The sequence below is a fragment of the Dipodomys merriami genome, unplaced genomic scaffold, assembly GCF_024711535.1.
Source record: "Dipodomys merriami isolate MVZ:Mamm:240054 unplaced genomic scaffold, mDipMer1.0.p SCAF_1, whole genome shotgun sequence".
In the NCBI taxonomy this organism is placed as follows: Eukaryota; Metazoa; Chordata; class Mammalia; order Rodentia; family Heteromyidae; genus Dipodomys; species Dipodomys merriami.
Genome location: NW_027202270.1, coordinates 90182822 through 90205928, shown reverse-complemented (window position 1 = coordinate 90205928; position 23107 = coordinate 90182822).

Here is a 23107-nt window from a genome sequence, read left to right as displayed (position 1 = left end):
GAAATATATACAATCCCATTTGTCAATTCTTGCTCTTATTTCCTGAGCAATTACAGTCCTACTCAGAAAGGCACTACATATGTTTATATCTTCAAGTGTCTCCTCATTGTTTTCCTGTAGTAGTTTCAAAGTTTCAGATCTTACATTAAAATATTTGATTCATTTTGTACTTATTTTTGTGCAGGCAAAAGTCTTCTACCTGTAGATATCGGCTTTTCAGTCCCATTTGTTGAAAAACTATCTTTTCTGCAGTGTATGCTTTGATTCCTTTGTCAAAATGACTACATCTGTATGAGGTTATTTCTGGATCTTGTATTACATTTTTCTATATCAATACCAGATATTTTTGTTACTATGGCTCCATAGTATGATTTAAAGACCTCTTTTAGTGCTCCTTTTGCTGGCTGTTTGGGGGTCATATGAATTTAGTGTCATATGAATTTAATGTTTCTATTTTTATGGATAAGTGAATTATGATAAGGATCACATCAAATATTTATTTTAGTAAGAAAGCCATTTTTTAACAATATTAATCCTGTCACTTCATCAGTAAGTTTTTAAATTAATTTTTTCCATGTTTTTATGTTTTGATAGTGTGGCTATTATGATAATTTGTTTCCTCTTCTCAGCAGTACTGAGGATTGAATCCACAAGAGAAGACTTGTGATTAAGAAAACTCTCTAGGAAAATAGAAGAGATATCCATTCAAGCAGATGCACAAATTATAATATAGAAACACAAATATGAATGTTAATATGACTCCTCTGTAAGTTCATAACTCTTTTATAACTGAATTAAAAGATACTGAAATGACAGAAATGCCACACAAAGAATTCAAAAGTCTAGGTTTTAGAAAGATCAATTATCTCAAAAAAGATGCAAATAAATAGAGGAATGAAGTAAAGGAGTTCAAGAATTGGATGATATAATTAACAGTTTAGAGGAGAGATTCAGCAAAGAACCAGATTCTGGGAAAAAACAAATTTTGGAAATAAAGAGCTCTGTAAATAAAATAAAAACACAGTGGATGGCATTATTGATAGACTAGATCAAAGGGACAGAAGGAATATCAGAATTAAAGACAAGGTTGAGGCAGTTACCAATGAAGTGAAAATAGTAACCATTACAATATAAAAGACATAATTAAGAGGCTAAAATCGTGATCTGTGATATAGAAGAGTAAATTGAAACATAAACTAAATCACAGAAAACTTGTTCAATGAAATGATAGCAGAAAAATCCCCAAATCTAGGGAACAAAATGGGTATTGAAGTACAGGAGGTATATAAGTTCCAAATGGGACCTTAACATGTTATATTATACTTAAAATCCTGAAAGTGTATAACAAAGAAAGAATAATGAGAGACAGAAAAAAGAAGTGCCAAGTTACAAACAAAAGCAAATTTGACATATAACATATGTCATAACTCTCAGCTGAACCTCTTAAAGGCCAGAAGAGGACACACAGATGTATTTCAAGCCCTGAAATAAAATAATTACCACTCAAGATTTTTATATCCAGCCAAATAATGTTTAAGATGAAAAGATTCCTAAAGACTCTTACACCATGCATAAACAAAACTAATTTCCAGCTTAAAGTCTGGCAGTATCCCTGTCCACATGGGGCAATATTGGAGAAGGAACCAGGAATTCTGGTTAAAACATGAGAAGTCTCCATCATGTCTCCATTTTCCATAGTGAATTCAAATAAATGTCTATTCTGGCTGCTGGTAGAAGCCAATGATTGACTTTTATTCCCCACTACTGAGTGTTTTAAAATTGGATTTTCTAGTTGTAGAGAGAAGAGTGAAGGGAAAATTCTCAGTATTGATCACAGTATTTTACTGGAAGTTTTCACATATAAGAAAGACTTTTACTCTTTTTTGTACATCAGCCACAAGAACAGGGCAAAATGAGAAGAAACTTGTATAAGAATCCATATGTCCAGATGCATGTGGGAAATTAGCTTTCTGGGAATACAGTTTTCTTCTGGTTGCTTGAATGGTCGAGTTAGCAAATCTACTTACTAACTAATTAACTGTTGTTCCATTTTGACACTTGCTAATTTCATGACTTTGGTAAATTAATCTTTCTAAGATTTTGTTCTCTACTTTTCAGAGAAAGAGTATTATTACTATTGTTTTGTTGAATTAAAACAGTATGTTGACATGATGTTTTATATGAATAAAGAATGAGATTATATGGTAAAGAGAGAAAGAAAAAAGAAAGATAAGGAAGAAAGAGAAGAAAGGCGGGAAGGAGGGAAGAAGGAAATAAATAAATAAATGTAAATTCATTGTGCATCATACCTCTGATCTATTTCTCAGAACTTATAGTAGGTACTAATTTTAAGTTCAAAAATATCTTTTAGGCAAGAAACTACTTTAGTTGAAACATATTTAAACCACTTGGGAGAATACAGACACAGAAAGTTGACTAAATGTCCTATTACATTTAATAAGCTAATTATTAACACTGTAATAATATGGATATTCTTTTGACATAATTAAGTATAATATGTCTGTATTATAGTCATGTTATGCCTATACTGATACAAACACTAAATGTTTGAAGCATATAAATGAAAAAACTAGAAGCTTTAATGGAAAAATGAAAATGAGAACTTATGTATAATATTTAATTTTCAGTGCTTCAATTTTTATATTTTATAAAATAAGTATAATCCTGTTAATATAATAGTTAATATTTTTAGCAGACACTTAGTTCCAAACTTGTGCTAAGTGTTCTCAACTTCAGGTAAATGCCTTGCACTGTACCCCAACCCTTAGGATACCAGCTTTCTGATTAATTGCTCTCAACTCTTTTTCATTAGTTCTCCCAAAGCTGCTAATGGAGATTCCAATGAAAACTTCTTATGTCTCAAATCCAAGATATGACCAAACATGAAAGAACTACTATCAACTCTTTTCTCTGTATTAGATTTAAGAAGGGAAAGCTACAGTTGATTGTACTAAACCTTAGGAATCTCCATTAACATCTCATGGGAAACTATCTTTAGTTCCAAAGAAACAAGCTAGAGAAAGCTGTATTGTTCCACTAAGTTTTGCCTTTGAATTTTTACAAATGCTTAAGTAATTAATTTAATTTATGTATGTAAAAATGTAAAGTTTCTGTATATCTCCCTCCCTCCCTCCCTCCCTCCTTCCCTCCTTTCTTCCTCCCTCCCTCCCTCCCTCCTTCCTTCCTTCCCTCATCCCTTCCTTCCTTCCCTTCCTTCCTTCCCTCCCTTCCTCCCTCCCTCCCTCCCTCCTTCAATCTTTCCATTTACTGGTACTGGGGTTTGAATTCAGGGCCTTGTGCTCTCCCTCAGCTGTCTTGCTTATGGCTAGCACTCTACCACTTGAGCCATGCCTCCAGTCCCAAGTTTAGGTGCTGTACCACATCTTTACCTTGTCTGTTTTACAAGACGCTAATACTGCTTTGAGTCTGTATGTCCATGCTCTTCTAACTATCTACTATGATGTCTGTCCCTTGGAACAACAATAACAAAAAGTCTGTATGGTTTGTGTGCCTTGCCCTCTCTCCCCTCATAAGGGTGAGGTATACCTTGTGATATCTTTGTGCCTCTCAGCACACAGTAATAAAGGGCAAGGTCTGCAGAAACAAGATTTTCAACATAGAAATCTATAGAGTTTGTCATACTAGTATAGCTAACCTATTTATGGCAACTTTGGCATTTCATTCTGATGGGAAATATTTTTTTGGTGCCTAGTTTGAATATTGACAAAATCATTACAGGAAAAAGTCTATAGATGAGACACCAAAATTATACAACAGGTTCATAGACTTCCCTTCGGTTTCATTCATTTAGGTGTCTTAGGTTGAGATACAGTCTTCTCTCCCAGCCCTACAATGGCAAAGACACATCAGCTGTCAGATTGGGGTCTTCCTTCCAGAGGGTAGATTGGGGTTGGACAGAACAGTTACCTGGGAGGGCCAGGGCTAGAAATGAAGTAAAGATCATTGTTTCTGGATTTCTGATTTCTGATGGATTTGGGTTTCTGATTTCTGATCTTACAGTGGATTCTTCAGGCCAAGAGCATCTCATAATCTAGTTACTGGGAACAAACTTTTGGAGAGTTTTTATCATGACTCACAGTCCAGAAGTGGGAGCAGCTCAACTTAGTTACTTAAAAAGATTCTTTTTCACAGTATACTGGACTCATTTTTTTAGGTTCATGAATACAGGTAAAAAGGAAACTAAAACACTGTACAACTAACTAGTGGTAATTTCTGTAGGCTGAGGTTGTCCATGTTCCTTTAATTTGTTACTGTCCTCTAATGGATGAATAAATGTTATTTTGGCAAGGTGGTTAGACTTTTGAGATACAGATTCTGTTTGGTTCTTTTTACAGTGGAAAATAGGGAAGAATGAAAAAGACACTTTCCCAAGTCCTGCTGTTCATCCCTTTCAAAGACAGCTGAATCTCAAGCTTCTAAATTGTGAGATTTTCTTATCTTTAAGGCAGAACACTAGGGAGGGTGATACTGAGAAACACTGGAGATACTTTCCACTTCTATTTTAGAAGGCATTTTTTAATGGTCCTAACTGTTCCAATTAATGTGTAATATCTTTAGAAAGAAAAATCCTCTCATTGTTATGAAGCACCCAACAGAGATGAAAACTCTAAAATGAAGAGTAAAAATAAGCATATTACAAATGGAGAAGAAAAATGTCTATTCAAGACAAATAATGGTGCCTGCTGGTTTCCACACTTTGTTCTTTGCTAATAGGAGCACCAAGAAAAGTTTCTGGTGGAACTCAGTATATGCTAGATGGAAGACAGGAGATGTATAACTGCTAGGATGGCAGTGGACATACCTGTGGACATTCCTGAAGCAATCCTGGTAGAAGGGCTCCCTCTATGACAACATGGGTCATAATGGCTTGACAATAGGGTTGCTATGCACATATAGTTGCAAAGTATCACCTGCAGCATTTGTATACAGACTACTGGTAACTAGGGAGCACTGTGCCTCCACAGCACAGAGGTAGGTGGCTGAGTCTCCGATGTGGGCAGCTGTGATGTGCAGGGTGCTGAGAAGTTCTTTCTTATTTAAGGTGCCACTTAATCTTCCCTGCTTCTTGTCTATCCCACTGGAAATTAGTTTCAATAGAAAACTTGGAGCTTTCTCTTCTTGCTTATACCACTGTAGGTTTTGAAAGTTGCTTACTTCATAACTACAGTTGAAAGTTGTACTGTCTCCTTCGTGGATAACCAAAGATGGGGGGCTCTGTATCACCTCAGCTATACCACTCACCCCTGTTTTAAAAAAGATAAACAATGGAAACAGAGAAAGTGATGTCAGATGAAGTCGTCATTGTGGTTGGAATTATTTTCTATCAGAACCATAAGGCACCCAGAAAAGTAAGAATGAATTCTATTTTTCCTCTTATTTTTCTGATCACCAATACTCTAATACACCAATACTTTTCTGGTTAACCATAACCCTTTGCAGTAACTATACTTACTGCTCAGTTGAAGCCAAAAGATTACTAGGGAAGTCGGTATCCATTTCTCCATTCTTTAATTCTTAGATTCGTTTTCCTGGGAAGTATGGTTTATTATCCTAAGTACTTCTTTCCTTTTGAGAATCCAGCCTTGTTCAGTGTGTGCAGGCCAGCAACACACACACACACACACACTCACACACACACACACACACACACACACACACACACACACACAGATAGACACAAACAGACACACATAATGATGAAATAGCATTAAGCTACTCAACCAATCAGAATAAGTCTTATTTGACTTTAAATGCAAACCCGTCTCACTCAATAATCTCTAGAATCATTAAAAGGGGAACATTGCCATCTTGTGAGCTGGTGCAGAATACTTGGAAATGTGTGCTTGTCTGTGTTACCAATGATGGTAGATTCTTCTAAAATACTCCCACTGTTGAGAGGCAGACTACTCAAAGCCATCCTTGGTTCTAAGAGTCAGTCGTTCTACAGGCATTGCAGAAAAATAGAAGAAAATGTAATCACTCACATTTCCACTTCCTATTTCCAATATGTCTCCATCTTGAAATCTTACTGGTGTTTGAACAAACATAAACTATGTTATGTATTTGTTAAAAAAGATAGTCAGTCTCACTTTTCACTCTCTAAACTGTTTTTTCTCTAAGGCATTATAAACTATAACAGTGATGAAGATGGCAAGATGGGCTATTGGCTCCGTCTTTAGGAGTACAGTTGGCTCTTTTTATGGCTCTTGCAGCTCCTGTTAATTCAAGTGTTCACTCTTCCTACTTCCCTGCCTCCACCTGGTATTTTATGCTTTAGAAACAGGAGATATGGATTTTCTTTTCTTTTGTAAAAGGTGAGATATTTGCAATTTTTATTTTGGGGCAGAGTCTTGCCCCTGAACTAATGATTCTTGAGCCTCTGCTTCCAAAATGATGGGATTTAGGAATGTGCCACCATTCTTGGTTTAAGGCATTTGCAATTTTATGAACTAGGGTGATTTTCTTCCATTATCTCATATATAATGGACTAAATGAGTCAAGGAAAGCAAGAGAGCATGATTTTGAATCAAGAGAGGCTGAATGCTGAAATTTGCTTATGCATTTGAAAGAAATGTTTTATTTTTGAAGAAAGTAAAATTTTATTATGTATTCTTCTGTCTCTATTTTTTCACCTTAACTATATATCTATTTCTTAGACACATAAGATTTTCTATTGTTTTCCTGTGAAGTTAGAAAGTCAGTGAACTACCTCTGTTTCTGCAAGACTCCAAGTGAAGTCACTATCTATTACATAGTATGTCTTCTTAAAAACCCACGAAATAAAAGACTACTAAATCTCCTTTTTGGGCTCCCCTCCAAATGGAGAGTCTCACTAATTTTCTTTTATGGCTTTCCTTTCTCATTCAAATAAACTTACTCGGCTTACCTTAAAAATAAACAAACTTTAGTGTTGAAAGTTATTTCTCTTAAGACATTTGTTTGGCTTCCTCCAATCTTCAACCTTATTTCAGACAAGTCAAAGTTATTTCTTAATTCCTAGAAATTCACTAGCGCATCCATATCTGATAATGTTTATCTGTTTCTACCAAAAATTTATTGTCTTTAGTTTGACTACTTCTATTACCTCATTTGAAACTGTATTGAATTTTGAAATTTGATTTCAAATACATTCATGGAAGAAAGTAGGATAAAGATAAAAGAAAAAATTTAAAAAGTAGAACTAAAAACCCCCAAACTGATTCCATATCTAAGGACAGCCCAATGAAATAGAGCCTCTTTGATGGTTCATGACCAATAACTATGACAAAGTTGACTTACTTGACTCTCATCTTCTTCAGAAGATATTTGATACATTGTGCTGCCAGATCCAACAAGAGAAAAATGAGTAGATCCTCTCTTTTTGATCTGTTATGAATTCACTTTCCCTCTTTGTGTCACCTTGGTACTTGAACATGATTTTCTCAGAGTACCTAAAAGCTCTTGGGAGAGCAGGGCTAAGAGAAATTTCTGTAGACACTTTTCCCCTTTTCATTCTGGGTATTGGGAAAACTCACAAAAAGTCAACCAAAAGAGGATCTCAAATAAATATCACTCATTAACTCTTCACTTCATATTCTGAGAAACTAACTTACCCTTTCAAAGGATATTAACAGCCCAGTGAAATAACAGAAAACATCCAGCCAATGAGAATTAAACATGCTCAGGTCCCACTTCTTAGAATCAAAGTTTAAAGACAGACATTCCAACCTGTGTTCTGGTAGCTTCAGAAGGTCTAGACAAGTTTAAAGTAGCTACATTTCTTTCTTTTCTTCTTAATTTCTTTGAAGTAGGATCTTGCCATGTTTTCAGGTCCTTCTTAAAATTTTGGGATCAAGTGATCCTGCTTCTTCAGCAGCAGTTAACTGAGATACAAGGATGTCACGATGCCCAGCTTTACATTCTGTTTCTAAAGTTTCTGAATGACAACATTAAAGATCTCATGTCTTTTTTTATTCTTTCCAATGTAATGTATTAGGGTGTGTTGAACTGTATATTCTAGGTTTACTACCATATGATTATAAGCAGATATATTCTGGATTTTGTTTATCTGCTTATTAATGGCTGAATAGCATTCTGCAGTAGCTATATTATAATTTAACCCTTAATGTGTGACTGACTATATTGTTTTTAGTCTCTCTGTTTAGTATGATGCTTACCGTGAAGTTCTAGTAACCAGTTGTGTGTGTGTGTGTGTGTGTGTGTGTGTGTGTGTGTGTGTGTATGTGTGTGTATGCACACTTGTGCTCATGCTGGTAGTAGGTTTAAACTCAGGGCCTAGGTGCTGACCCTTAGCTTTTATTTTTTTTACTCAAGGTTGATGCTCCATCACTTGAGTCACAACTCTAATTCTGGAGTTTTGCTGGTTAACTTTCCTGCTTAAACTAGCTTTGATGTGTGATCCATAGATGTCAGCTTTCTCAGTAGCTATGATTACAGTGTGAGCAATTGGCAGCAGTCAATAATTTTTACTAGTAGATTTAAGGAGTTTCCTTCTGTTCTTAATTTATAAAGTATTGAAAATGTATCAGATATTTTGGCCATTGAAATGAATGCCTTTCAAGCTTCTGAGATAACTTTGTTTCCTGTTGACAAATGTCATTTGCTCATGTACTTTTAACTAGAATTAATTTATGGTACCTAGAGCTAAAATCATGAACTGTGACCAGGTAACTTAAGTGGATCCACTGACAGAATGTTGGAGATAAGAATAAAAAGCTTGTACTTTCTGTAGAGTTCAATATCACCAAACTACTGGTTCTGATTTGTTCCTCAACTCTGTGAAATTATTGAATATATTTATTTCTTAAACCAGTGTTACAAAGGCTTTCTGCTCTTTCTCATAGGTATGAGTACCCATAAATTCTAATAACCATAGAGGAGGAATAAAATCTCAAGAGTCACTTCGCTTGTTTTTACTGGAATGATTGATGACAGCAAAATAGTTTTAGACAAGCAGCCTCATCTGGTTAGTTCCTGAAAGACATTATCTGCACTTGAGAGTACTTCAGTAGTTGACATTTACTGAAAAATAATGAGGAGGGACTTAGGAAGTAAAATAAGGGACTGGGCTTCATTTGAGATTTTGCCAGTCAACTTTTCCTTGGTGATGTAGAAAACAGAGGAGAGACTTGCATTTGGTATTGAATATTTGAGAGTGGTAATTAAAATCTCAGTCATCTGAGGATTTTTTTCTTTCTCACAAATCCTTTATACATTTTCATATGTTCCTGGTTTTTTCTTGTATTAGATAGTTCTCTTGGATTTGTATTGTGAATTTAATACCTCAATGAAACCAAAATGTCCTAGGTGATACTGTTTGAACTGTCATAGGGCTTTCCTTCAGACATGTGTCAGTCCTTCAGACTGGGTGTCTTGGAGCCCCCTACTCCTACTGTTACTCATTCAACTATTCTTGAAGAAACAAGTTCTCAGCATTAGCTTTATTTTGAGACTTAAAGTCTGCTGACATATTTTATAACATTTTTGAATTATGGTCAATAATTTGAATATCAAATAACTCAACAGGGAATGATACATATGTTTCCATTCTAATAAGCATGATCTTATAACATTTATTTTAGAATCACATCAACTTGACTTAGAGTTTGAAGCTTTAATTTTGGCATCTTATATTACTTTTCTGTAGCATGTTTTGCAAAATGTATGCTTCTTATGTTTCTTCTGCTCACCTATATTTCACCTCAGTTTAATTTGACTCAATTTAGTTTGGTTGGGCTGGGTTCAGTTCAGTTCAGTAACTGAATTGAATTCTGTGTAGTACAAGGCCCTGAATGATGGATAAGGCAAAGACATGAATTTCCACTTTGGGCAGTCCAGCAGAGTAGTTTATTGAAGTGTTTATTCTTGGAAATAGAACTGGATACTATATGAATTGCCATAAACATATATGCTATAAACACATATATGTATATAAGCATATATATGTAGCATATATATGTATATACTATATATAAACTTAAATTTCTAGGAACTACACCCAAAATTACAAAAAAATATTCAACTATGAATATTCAACTATGAACACATAGTTCAACTGACAAAAACAATTAGTGAGATGAAATCAGAACAGGAAGGAATAAGTCAAAATCAAACATGAAAGGAGGAGGTGACTTAGAGAAATTCAGTACTAATATTTGAGAAGCTAAGCTTTATTGAAGGCTTTAACCTGAAATTCCTGCACTAATATCACTAATTTCAAATGGTTACCACTTGGATTCTGGTGGAAGAAATGAAATCTGTTCTTGAGAAATATACCATAAATGCAAACAATTATGGTAGTGATAGTTTAAACATGAGTTCACAATAAAAAATTTTGATAAGAAATCACCTATATAACTCATTTATCTTAAAATAAAAAACAAAACTTAGCTTAAGGGTCCAAAGATCTTAAAATAAAATTTTAAGCCAGGTGTCTATGCTCATGCTCATAGTCTTAGCTACTTAGGAGATCTGAAGATCATGGTTCAAAGACAGCCCAGACAGGAGAAAGTTTGTGAGACTCTTATCTCCAATTAACTACTCAGAAAAAGCAGGAAGCAGCACTGTGGCTCAAGTGGTAGAGTGGTAAGGCTTCAGTCAAAGAAGCTCAGAGAGAACACTAGGCCCTGAGCTGAAGTTCCAGGACCTGCAAAAAAAAGAAAATTGTTAGATATAAAAATATTTAAGTACCAAATGTTTAAAGGAGTTACAGAGAACATCAGTCATGCACTAGAAACCATGGCTGTTGGTATGGGTAAGGTAGATATAGTAAATAAGCAAATACAACTTGAATGTGTGTGTGTGTGTGTGTGTGTGTGTGTGTGTGTGTGTGTGTGTGTGTGTGTGTGTGTGTGTGTGTGTGTGTGTGTGTGTGTGTGTACTGTCTTTGAGTTTCTTTTGCTCAAGGCTATTGTACTACCCTTTGAGCCACACCTTTACTCCTGGATTTTTGATGGTTAATTGGAGATAAGAGTCTAGTGGACTTTCTTGCCAGGGCTGGCAAGAAACCATGATCCTGGGGGCTGGGAAGGTGGCTCAGTGGTAGAGTGTTTGTCTTGCATGCATGAGGCCCTGGGTTCGATTCCTTAGCACCACATAAACAAAAAGAAAAAAAAGCCGAAAATGGTGCTGTGGCTCAAGTGATAGAGTGCTAGCCTTGAGCTGAAGAGCTGAGGGACAGCACCCAGGCCCAGAGTTCAGGCCCCATGACCGGACTCAAAAAAAAACCCAAAACAAACCATGATCCTTAGATCTCAACCTCCCGAGTAGCTAGGATTGCAGGTATAAGCCACCAGTATCTAGCAAGAAGCAACTATAACTTTTTATAAGTGAAAATTATAATTCTTAGATACAATAATTTAATGGAGAGATTAGATGGCAAATTGTATATAGTTGAAGAGATAATCTTCAATGTCGAGTAGATGTAGAGAATTTGGAATTCAGTGTAGAGAGATTCAGAGGTGAAATATAAGGGGAGAGGAGTGAAAAGGAATAAAAGAATTGGATTAGGGGTCTAAGGTAGGTTCAACTGAAATTCAGACCGGGATATTGAACAAACACTATTTAGGAAGATAAATTTTCATAACTGGTATGAAACATGATAATGTTTACATAAATGTATTTACATAAATACATTTACACAAATAAAATACATTTTATTTGTAAATAAAATTACAAAAAACATCACATTGAAACTTATGGTATTAAAGACAGTGATTTGTTTGTTATAATGTGACTATAGTTTATTTATTTCTATAGAGCTGGTATTTGAATCCAAATGTGAGGCAAATGCTCTAACACTAGAGAGGACCCACTCCCTGCCCAACCATTAAAAACAGTGATTTGCAAATTTGTCCAGCAAACAGAAGCATTAGGGAACAGAATCAATTCCAAAGCATTGAATCAGAATCTCCTGGAGAGGGAACTGATTATCTATATATTATTTAAACAAGCAATCAAGGTTATTTATATAAGTAGGAACATTTAAGAAATAGTGTCAAGTCAAAGATCTTAAAAGTGGAAAATGAAAATAGGGACTATAATTTACCAGGAAGTATTTTTTAAATGCTAAGAATAAATAGCTGCTAAACTAGAATTATAAGTAAACTATCTTTCAAGAATGAGGCTGAAATCAGATTACAGAAGCTCATTACTATAAAACTTTTAACTCCAAAGAGTCTAATTCAGAAAGGAACAAAATGATCTCAGAATGAAAGTCTGAGACTCATGAGGGATGGGGACTGATGGAGCTGATAAGAGACAGTTAATGTAAGTACTGGCCATGGAAAACATTATTAGGAGTGGCTTTTAAAAAAATAGCTAAATAAAATATTGGTCCATGTTATCATACAAACCAGTGAAATTTGATATAAATGGCATGTAAATATTGAATTTTTTCAGAAAGAGGCTAAGCTCCAGTTAACTTTAGATTTTAATGTAAGCAAAATAAAATATCCAAGGTAAATACTAAAGCATTATTTTCCAAAGGAGCTTATAATGATTTCCAAATATGCAGAGGAGAAATGGGGATATGGAGAGAGAGGTGGTGAGGGGGACAGAGGGAAAGAGGGAAGGATAGAGGGAGAGAAGACAGGAGGGAGAGAGAGAAAGAAAAGAGGGAGAGGAAGGAAGGCAGTAAGAGGGAAGAAAGGAGGGGAAACCCCTACCACTCATAAAAGAAAACAAATATAAAGTATAAATTAAAAGGTGGAAGGCAAGCAATTTATAAAATTGTGTAAAGGGTAAGTGGATTTAATCTACCAATTAAATAGCAAAATCCCCCAAAAGAACAAATGACAAAAGAAAAAAATAGACAGATGGGATTATTCTGACAATCTAAGAAGCTAAGAAGCTTCTGCGCAAGAAACAATCAACAGAGTAAAGTAATAGGATGAGAAACTATTGGCAAACTGCTCACCCAACAAGGAATTAATTTCCAAAATATGCAAAAAAATTGAGTCTCAGCATAAGAACAAGTCATCTGATTTAAAAATGAGCTAAAGAACTGAATAGACATTTCTCAAAAGAAGGCACAAATGGCCAACACATATATAAAAAGTGCTCAGTGTCACTAATCAAGGAAATGCAAACCAAAACCACAATGGAGTTGGGTATTGTGGTGGGCACTGTAGTCCTAGCTACTAAGACTGAGGTAGAAAGTTCACCCCAGTGAACTTGAGCAACATAACTTGAGCAGCATAGCAAAACCCCATCTGAAAAACAAACTAGCACAAACCCCCACAGTTTGGCTTGTCTTATAGCTGCTGTAGATTCTTTATGCCTCCTTATCCTCCTCCTTCTGGGTCTTGAAATAGCTCAAGGCTAGTTCTCTACTACTTGAGTCACATCTCCAATTCTCATATTTTTGGTGGTTAATTGGAGATAAAAGTCTCACAGAGTTTCCTGTCTAGGCTGGCTCTGAACCTGGATCCTCAGATCTCAACCTCTGGGAGTAGCTAAGATTACAAGTGTGTGCTCCCAGCACCCATTTGGCTAATGCATTTTCTATAGGGGATCTTGGGAAGAAGCAGCATAGGCAAAGGCAGGATGTGGTGGCTCAGATAAAGAATTTTACAGGGTGAAGTACAATTCAAATCCAGCTCTTAGGACTAGTTTTGCTTGGTGTTCCAACAAAAAGGGAATAACTTTTATTTGCCACATCCTTAAAAGTCATCATTTATATAAGTTCTTTTTTTTTGGGGGGGGGGAGAGGGGTCCGTTCATGGGGCCTGAACTCTGGGCCTGGGCACTGTCCCTCAGCTCTTCAGCTCAAGGCTAGCGCTCTACCACTAGAGCCACAGCGCCACTTCCGGCTTTTTTTTTTTCTTTTTGCTTATGTGGTGCTGGGGAATCGAACCCAGGGCCTCATGCATGCAAGGCAAGCGCTCTACCACTGAGCCACCTTCCCAGCCCTTATATAAGTTCTTGAAAGCAAATTTCACAGATAAAGCATACAGTGAAAATTGGAGAAAACATCATGACATGTGACAATGAAAGTGAATTGTAAACATGGGGGCAGATTCTTTTCAAGAGCCACCTACTTTGAGTGATTTTGAGAGGCCAGCCATTTATCACAGGATGCCTTTTGCTTCAGACATGAGGGATGATTTGCTGTTCCTTCTTGCATTCATGCCTGTGGTTTCCACCTGTAATACTTGCCTCTCAGGAGGATCCTGACTTGTAGCCAACCTGGGCAGACCTTTCACTCTTTCTCCCCCTCTCTTTTTTTAGTATTGGGAATTGAATTTAAGACCTCAGTTCTTTAGTTTAGTTTTAGTTTTCATTCAAGGTCTTATTCATTGATTGATGGGCATCTAGGCCATTGTGAATAGTGCTGCAATAATCATGGGTTTTCAGGTGTCTCTATAGTATCCTGACTTACATTCCTTTGATATATACCTAGGTATTGCAGAATCATATGACAGTTACAATTACAGGCTTTTGAGAAATATACAGATTTAGTGGTATGATTTTAATTATATCTGATCATGTAGGGGAGTTTATTAAGTTTTTGTAGTTTCTAATTTTGTTTCTGTTCAGAGATCACTTTTTAACTATTGGTTCTTTGGTCCTTTTTGGCAAAAGGAAAGATTTTTGAAATATCTGAAGGGTAATTGAAAAGTCTATTTGTTTTTTACATTGGATGTAAGTTTTGACATATTCCTAACACAGGTATCATGTGATGTTATGTGAAACTTTAGAGCCTAGTACATGTTTATCCACTCACCGGTGGATGGTGAGTTGGACTGTTTTCACTTTTTTTCTTCCTGGGACCATGCTGTTATGAGCATTCATATATGAAACTCTATGAACATGCTTTCTAGTCTTTTCAATAGACACACAAGAGTGCAAATCCTAGCGAATCTGTATAATTATCTGGAGAGTTGCCTAGCCTAGCTGTTTTCTAGTTGAGCTGCACACCTTTACTGTCTTATTAGTGTGATTTTGGATTCTGATTCCCCCCCAAATCCTCACCCATAATTGTACTTCCTTTCTCTTCTTCTTCATCCCCCTTTTCTTGCTCCTCCTCTTTTAAAATTATAGACATTTAAAATTATAGACATTATCAATCATTGTAGCTTTGATTTTCATTTCCCTAATGGGTAATGCTGTTGTGGATCGTGTGTGTGTGTGTGTGTGTGTGTGTGTGTGTGTGTGTGTGTGTGTGTGTGTGTGTGTGTGTGTGTGTGTGTGTGTGTGTGTGTGTGTGTATGCTGATACTGAGGTTTAATACTCAGGCACTCATAATTTTAGTTGGCTTTTTCCCTCAACGCTGGTGCTCTACCACTTAAGCCATTTCCCCACTTCTGGCTTTTTGCTGGCATGTTAGAGATAAGAGTCTCTTGAATGTGTCTGCTGAACTGTGATCCTCAGATCTCAATCTCCTGAGTAGTTAGGATTACAGGTGTGACCCACCAGCTCCTGGCAACTTTGTGGACTTTGATGAACACTGTTTTAATTTTGATCACATTTTATATTTTCCTTGGTTGCTTTCTTTTTGGTGATATATCTAAGAAACCACTGCATAGTCAAAGGACACCAAGCTCTTACTATTTTGCTTTCATGTCTCTGTGAGGTAAAGATCCAACTTTACTCTTCTTTAATGGTTATCCAGTAATCCTAGCACAATTTGTTTCCATGTGATAGTTTTGACACTCTTGTTGAAAGTGTTTTGGCCATAGGTGTCTGGGATTATAATTGAATTCATCTCTGTTCCAGAGTGCTGCTATGTAGCCCAGGCTGGCCTCTGCCTCCTGAATGCTGGGATTATAGGCATATACTACCACATTTATCCTATATCTACCTATTTTAAAGAAAGAGAAAGAGCATGTGCTGAGGCTGTGTATTGATCAATCTCATATACATTAAAAAGGATTGAGCAGGAAGAGGATTTAAATAAGCAAAGGATTTATCTTTTAAGATAATCCCTTGAAAAAATGAGATTTTGCAATCATAGAATGGCATGCATGTGGGCTGCATACATCATCACGTTACATACTTAAGCAATGGGAGCTAGAGGCAGCCTGGTGATGAGAGTCCCAGCTGTGAGTTTAAGTACAGGTTGCAGGTGCTTGGAGAACACTGTGTTGCCCAGCTCAGAGGTAGGTGCCTGTATCACCAGGACTAGAGGCTGAGAGAGTCAGGAAACTGTCTTTTCTTGTTCCACTAAACTGAGCAGTCAATTTTCCATTCCTGATGAATTCACCAGTCTTGTATAAGGCTAGCAAGAGGACGAGACTTTCTCCAGGACCCTGCTTGTACCAGAGCATGGTGTTAAATGTGTTTGAGTAACTGCAGTTCATGGACACATCCTGTCCTTCCTGGATGGATAGAACCTGAGGACTTTGATTCAGATGTTGACCACTCATCACTGGTTAAAAAGACCAAAGAAAGTAATTAAAATGTCTTCAGGTCACCGTTCTCCACTTGTGATGAACCCAATATCGCTAAACTCCCAGATCTGTTTCTTTTTCTAATATATATTTTTTATGGTAAAGATACTGTACAGAGGGGTTATGAGTAAGGTAATGAGTACATTTTCTATCGAGTATTGTTACTCCTCCTTTGTTTTTCCCCTACCATCCCTTCCCTCCTCACCTCCCCAACTCCTCCCCCCCACCCCAAGTTGTAAAGTTCGTTTTCAACATAGTATCTTGTACATCTCATTGTTACAATGAGTCAATCTGTATCACTGTTTCAGCATTTTTATTTCCCTTCCCCTCCCCAAATTAGAAAAATGTATATACAAGATGCAGGGCACCAGAATCAAATACAGTGATAATAGGGGCAAGACCTGTTTATTTTCCTCCCTTCCTTCCTCCTTTTTCCTGTCTCTTTATAAATTTGGATAAAGTCTTACCTTTGGCACTCACAGAGTTTCCTCCCTCTCAGAATTACTTGAAAGAGTCAGAAACCCCTAGACTCACCTGTCAGCTGTATGCAGAGGATTATTGACAAGCCTTCAAAGAGCATCTCCATCAGCAAATAGGTATTTCCTAAATAAGAGCTTTTGCTTCAAATAACTCCTCCTTAAAATAACTGCAAACACCACAGTGATGTCAACAGTACATGTTCTGTATCAGCCTGTCTGATCTCTCACTGGGTGCTCCATGAGCTTTCTGCTAACCCCAAAGGTTAACAACAATGGAGGCACTGCCCTCTTATGGCCAGATGCCAGATTCTGGCATCTCATGCCTTGGTTCTCTCTCTCTCTCTCTCTCTCTCTCTCTCTCTCTCTCTCTCTCTCTCTCTCTCTCTCTCTCTCTCTCTCTCTCTCCCCCTCCCTCTCCCTCCCTCCCTCCCTCCCTCCCTCCCTTCCTTCCTTCCTTCCTTCCTTCCTTCCTTCCTTCCTTCCTTCCTTCCTTCCTTCCTTCCTTCCTTTCCTTCCTTCCTTCCTTCTCTCTCTTTCTTTCTCCTTCCTCCCACCTCCCCCCTCTTTATAGATTATTTTGTTCTTCTATTTTAATTTTTTTCCAGTACTGAGGCTTGAACTCAGAGCCTAGTTACTGTCCCTTAGCTTTTTCCCTCAAAACTGGCATTCTGCCATTTGAGCCACAGCTCTACGTCTGGCTTTTTGGTTGTTAATTCGAGATACGAGTCTCACAGACTTTCCTGACTGAGCTGGCTTTGAACTGCAATCCTCAGATCTCAGCCTCATGAATAGCTAGGATTACAGGCATGAGTCACCAGTATCCAGTTTTTTACATATACAACAAAATCTGTCATTTTGTACAATTAATATGCAGTCCTAAAAGTAATTTAAAAATCCTTTTTTTCTCTTATTTGATGAAAATAATTGTCAAGTATCCACTGCAATATGATGAAATACAGAGACATGGACAAGACAGACCAAAACTGCTCTGTGTACCTATGATATCTCTAGTATATCAGTGCAGACTATATTTCAATCCATGGTGGATTGAAGACCAACTCTTTCCTTTGTTCCTCTCTGATAATCAATACAAATGAGAGTGAAATATAAAAATATATCTGTATATATGTTTATATGTATATATATATATGTATGTATTATACACATTACGAATCCCAGAGGATGCACAGAAAGAACTGGGACATCATTGTGTGGGATGCTTTGAGTCATGGGAGTGGGGACAAGTGGAAACTGACTTATCTAACTGAACCAAGGTGAATCCTAAAGGCAGGGTTCCACTCAGAGCATGTTAAATGCTCCATAGCACACCTGTATAAAATGTAGCTATACTTTCTGATCTTCCATCCTGACCTGGGAAAGTGAGGGGTCCATACCTTCCCAGTCATTTTCATGAAATGAAGGCTGTTTTACTAGACAGTGAATAAAGAAGCATGAGAGAATCTGGAATAGTAGGTTTAGTTGAGAATGAACTAAGGCAAATATTTAAAGACAAGAACTAAATCCATTGTTTCTTGGTCACATCTCAGATTTATATCTTATTCAGTGTGAATGGAGACACTGGAGTTATTAAATATTGAAAAAAAACTCAACATTAAAGACAGAAAAAAAGCAAAATGAGGAAAGGGCATTGACAGAGACTCTATAGGAAGGTAGGAAAAAGGCTAGCATTGCTTTTTTTTTTAAACACAGTAATGTGACTGGTCTGGCTTTCCTTTAGTGTATATGTGAGTGAGTGAGTGTGTGTGTGTGTGTGTGTGTGTGTGTGTGTGTGTGTGTGTGTGTGTGTGTGTGTGTATGTGTGTGTGTATGTATTGGTATCAGGGTTTGAACTCAGGCCAGGGTACTCTTCCTTGTTTTTTTTTTTTTTTTTTTGTCAAGACTGATGTTCTATCACTTGATACAACTCCCTAGTTCTACTTCCCTGTTCTGTCTTTTCTTTAAGAAGCAAATAAAGCAATGAAAATACTTTCATTTTACAAAATTCCTAAATCTTACAAAAAATATTTTTCAAGCATGAAACTGAGGGCTTGGAATGGTGGCATAAGCCTGTGATACTATCCTAGCTACTTCAGCAGTGAAAGTAGAAGGACCAGGATTGCAGACCAGCCCAGGCACAAGTGTGAGACTCTACAGAAAAACAAACCTAAAGCAAAAAGGACGAGGAACATGGTTCAGGAAGTAGAATGCTTGTCTAGCAAACATGAAGTCATCAGATCAAACTGCAATACAGTAAATAAAGCCAAAGAAAACTAACAACAAAATTGCTGAAAGAATAAAGTTAATTTTATTGGATCTTCCTTTCTTGCTTGTTTCCTTCCTTCCTTCTTTCTTTCTTTCCTTCTTTCTTTCTTCCTTCCTTTCTTTCTTTCTTTCGTTCTTTCTTTCTTTCTTTCTTTCTTTCTTTCTTTCTTTCTTTCTTTCCTTCCTTCCTTCCTTCTTTTTCTTTCTTTCTTTCTTTCTTTCTTTCTTTCTTTCTTTCTTTCTTTCTTTCTTTCTTTCTTTCTTTCTTTTCTTTCTTCCCTTCCTTTCCCTTCCTTCCCCTCTCTTCCCCTCCCTTCCCCTCCTTTTTTCCTTCCTTTCTCGCTTTCTTTCTGGTAGAGATTACTAGTGTGTTCCCCTACTCCTGGCCATGGATTTCAGTATATTCATAATAAAATTAAGAAAATAATATCTACCATCCTACTGTTTTCTTCCATATTAATTGAATTATACTATCCTTCTGAATAGATTTGAATAAAACAGATACAGCCCAGGTTGGCCTCAGATTTCCAATTCTTCTACCAGCCTCCCAAATGCTGGGATTACAGGTGTGAAACATTATTTCTCACTCAAAATATAGGTTTTTGGACAATACATTTGTGTATACTTGTATACAACTTCATATGTCTTTACTTGTACATTTATAAATTAGTTCTAGCTTCCACATAAGAGAGAAAACATATGTCATTTACTCTGGGCCTGACATATTTTATTCCAGGTTAACCCATTTCTTTGCAAATGATGGAGGACAGCAGTCAAAGGGAGAGGAGGTAGACAAAGGAAGAGAGGATGTAGTCATAATGTTCAATGCATATTGCATGAAACTAAGAAAAGTGAAGGGAAGTTTGGGGCTGGGAAGGATTGGGGAGAATGATGAATGACATCTATCAAGTTGCATTATACTTATTAACTGTTTGTTGAATGGTAACTCCTTTGAACAACTACTTGAAGATAATAAAAATATAATTTAAAAAAACATACATACAGGGGCTGGGAAGGTGGCTCAGTGGTAGAGCACTTGCCATGCATGCATGAAGTCCTGGGTTCGATTCCTCAGCCGCACATAAGCAAAAAAGAAAAAAGCCAGAAGTGGCACTGTGGCTCAAGTGGTAGAGTGCTGCTAGCCTTGAGCTGAAGAGCTGAGGGACAGTGCCCAGGCTCAGAGTTCAGGCCCCATGACCGGACCCCTCCCCACAAAAACAAAAAACAAAACAAAAAAACCATACATACATTTTCAGAACTGTTTAAGTGTGATACCTACCCCACAGCAAATGAGGATCATTCTACACACTGGTTGATGAAAATAACAATATAATTTTAAAAAACATACATTTTCAGAACTGTTTAACTGTGGTACCTGCCCCATGGCAAATGAGGATAATTCTACACACTGGCCATGCTCACCCTGCACACAGAAGAGTAAGGAAAGCATTTTAGGATGAAACACCTTTCCTGTCTTACTATCACAGGAACTGAAAATGTACCATGTCAAACAATTTCCTTTGTACTTCTCTCTCTCTCCTATCCTCACTGCAAATACCAACAATCTATGAAGAGTAACCTATAATGTTACATAAAGATGGAAGTTAGGCCACCATAACTTTACAGTAGCGGTATGGTTGGGAACTTAATGCAGTTCCTGGCTCAGGGCCATTTTAGGGTGATACAGAACAGAAAGTGTAAAATCTCATTCTAGAAGACAATTCCTTGCTATGTACACAGTGGCTAGAAGGAATGCCCTTGCTCTTGTCTATTGTTATAGAGAGACCCTAAATTTTTCTCTGGGGGAGCCATCCTTATTTGGCTGTCCCTTTTAGGCCTTATCTGAAAAGTGTCTTAAGGAGGATACCTTGTTTCAAGGCCTCAGATCTTTGAAGCCATTAGATAGTTTTAAATGTAAATCTGTAAAAGGTTTTTAAGTTCTGGGAGTGGACTTTTAGAGATTTGTAATTATTTTTTTCTGTTACTCACTGACAGACTTTAAATTTCCATATAGGCTATTGGACCTGTCTATTTCTTCTAAAATTTCTTCTATAAAGTTTTTCTTAGGGAAAAGCTATGTTTTTAGGCATGTATTTTGTTTTTGTAAGGAAGTGAAACTTGAATCATCCTGAAACAACAGCAAATATTTCAATAACCCCCATTTCCATATGACCTACTTTGATATTAATATATTTATGCCAGCTCTATTGGAATATATTTTCCATGCGATATTTTCCCATTGCTTTCAAACTCTCTTCCTGCTTTTTATTATTTTCCTTATCTCTCAATTTTTTCCTCAGACATTTTCCATTTACCCTTAGAAATTCTTAAAAAAAAACTTATTTCACATGTACATTACAGAAACCTTATATGTAAAGAACAAAGTATTACTGCCACAAGCAGTTCAGTTGGACCTGACTCTAGATCCTCCATGTACAAACTATCTAAGGGCTCCAAAGATCTGAGGCCTTGAAACAAGATATCCTCCTTAAGACACTTTTCAGCTAAGGCCTAAAAGGGATAGCCAAATAAGGATGGCTCCCTCAGAGGCAGATTTAGGGTCTCTCTATAACAATGGACAAGAGCAAGGTCATTCCTTCTAGCCACTGGGTTTGTACATGGAGGATCTAGAGTCAGGTCCAACTACAGTTACCTAAAAGGTAACTGAAATTGTGTAGTATGTGTCATGCTTTTCCAAATGTTATGAATTCACCAATTCAAAATTCCAAAGCTACATGAATATTTTTATAACCAAGAATAAACTATACCAACTCAATTTGTTTGGGAAAACTGCAATTCTGCTTTTCTTAGGGATAAGAATTTTACTGAAGACAAAAATGGCAATAAGCTTATAGACAGAAGTATTGGCAGAGTTGCAATTAAAGTACTGCATTTCCTTTATGCTCATTTTAAAATGAAATATAAAGCAAGATTTACTAAGCAATTTGTAAGCTCATTAGTAGGTTTGTAGTATACTATTAAAATATTAGCAAGAAAGTATATTTCTATTAGATGTATGTATCCCTATGGTAAACCAGAACCATATACATCAATGGCTCAAATCAAAGTGTAAATCTGAGCATACCTACATACGTTTCTCACTGTAGCTTCCTCTTCCTCCTCTCTGCTGCCAGCCTCTAAATAAATCTTGACTTTATTGCCCAGAGGTGGCACAATTCTACATCCAAAATGCATCTTCTGGTTATAACAGGTACTTACAAGTTAATGAATTCACTAGTTCTACTTTTTACCATACATTGTCACCTCAGGATGTTTATAAAGTTTAGGTGTTCTGAAATAATTAACTTCGTGTGTGAAGATAGGTACTTTACTAGAAATGTACATCTTTTAGATATGGGGATACTAGCAAAGAACCTCTCCCTCACCTTCCTCTTCTTCCTCTCCATCACTCCATACACTAACTCTGAGATAAGGACTTAAGTTCACTTCCTGAAGACAGTTTTTCCTAAAAACTAACAAAAGGACACTTATATAGGTATTATTTTCTACTTCTTACTTTTGGACATATCCCTTAATGCTTAACAATATTAGCTAAAATACACATATAGAACTAAGTATCAACAACCTGAACCAACAGAACAGGTGCCTGCTCTTTGCACACTTCCTCTCCCAACCCCACTCCTGCTGCCCCCAGTAAACAGCATGGTCTCCAAAGCATTAACCATTCATTCCACAAATTCAACCAAAAAGACTTCAAAGGCATTATATTAGCACTCCACTTTTACAAAGTTATGCACATTTAGATATTTAGAAAGACTAGATGCTTCCAATAAGGTCGTAGTGATAGATAAACCACATACTCTTAGTAAAAGCTCTAGTTTGAAAGAAATTCTGGCATGGAACCCTTCCCATCTCCTTCAGTCCAATGTTCAAGGTTGTTTGTGTATCTGTAATGTTTCAAGGGCATTTAAA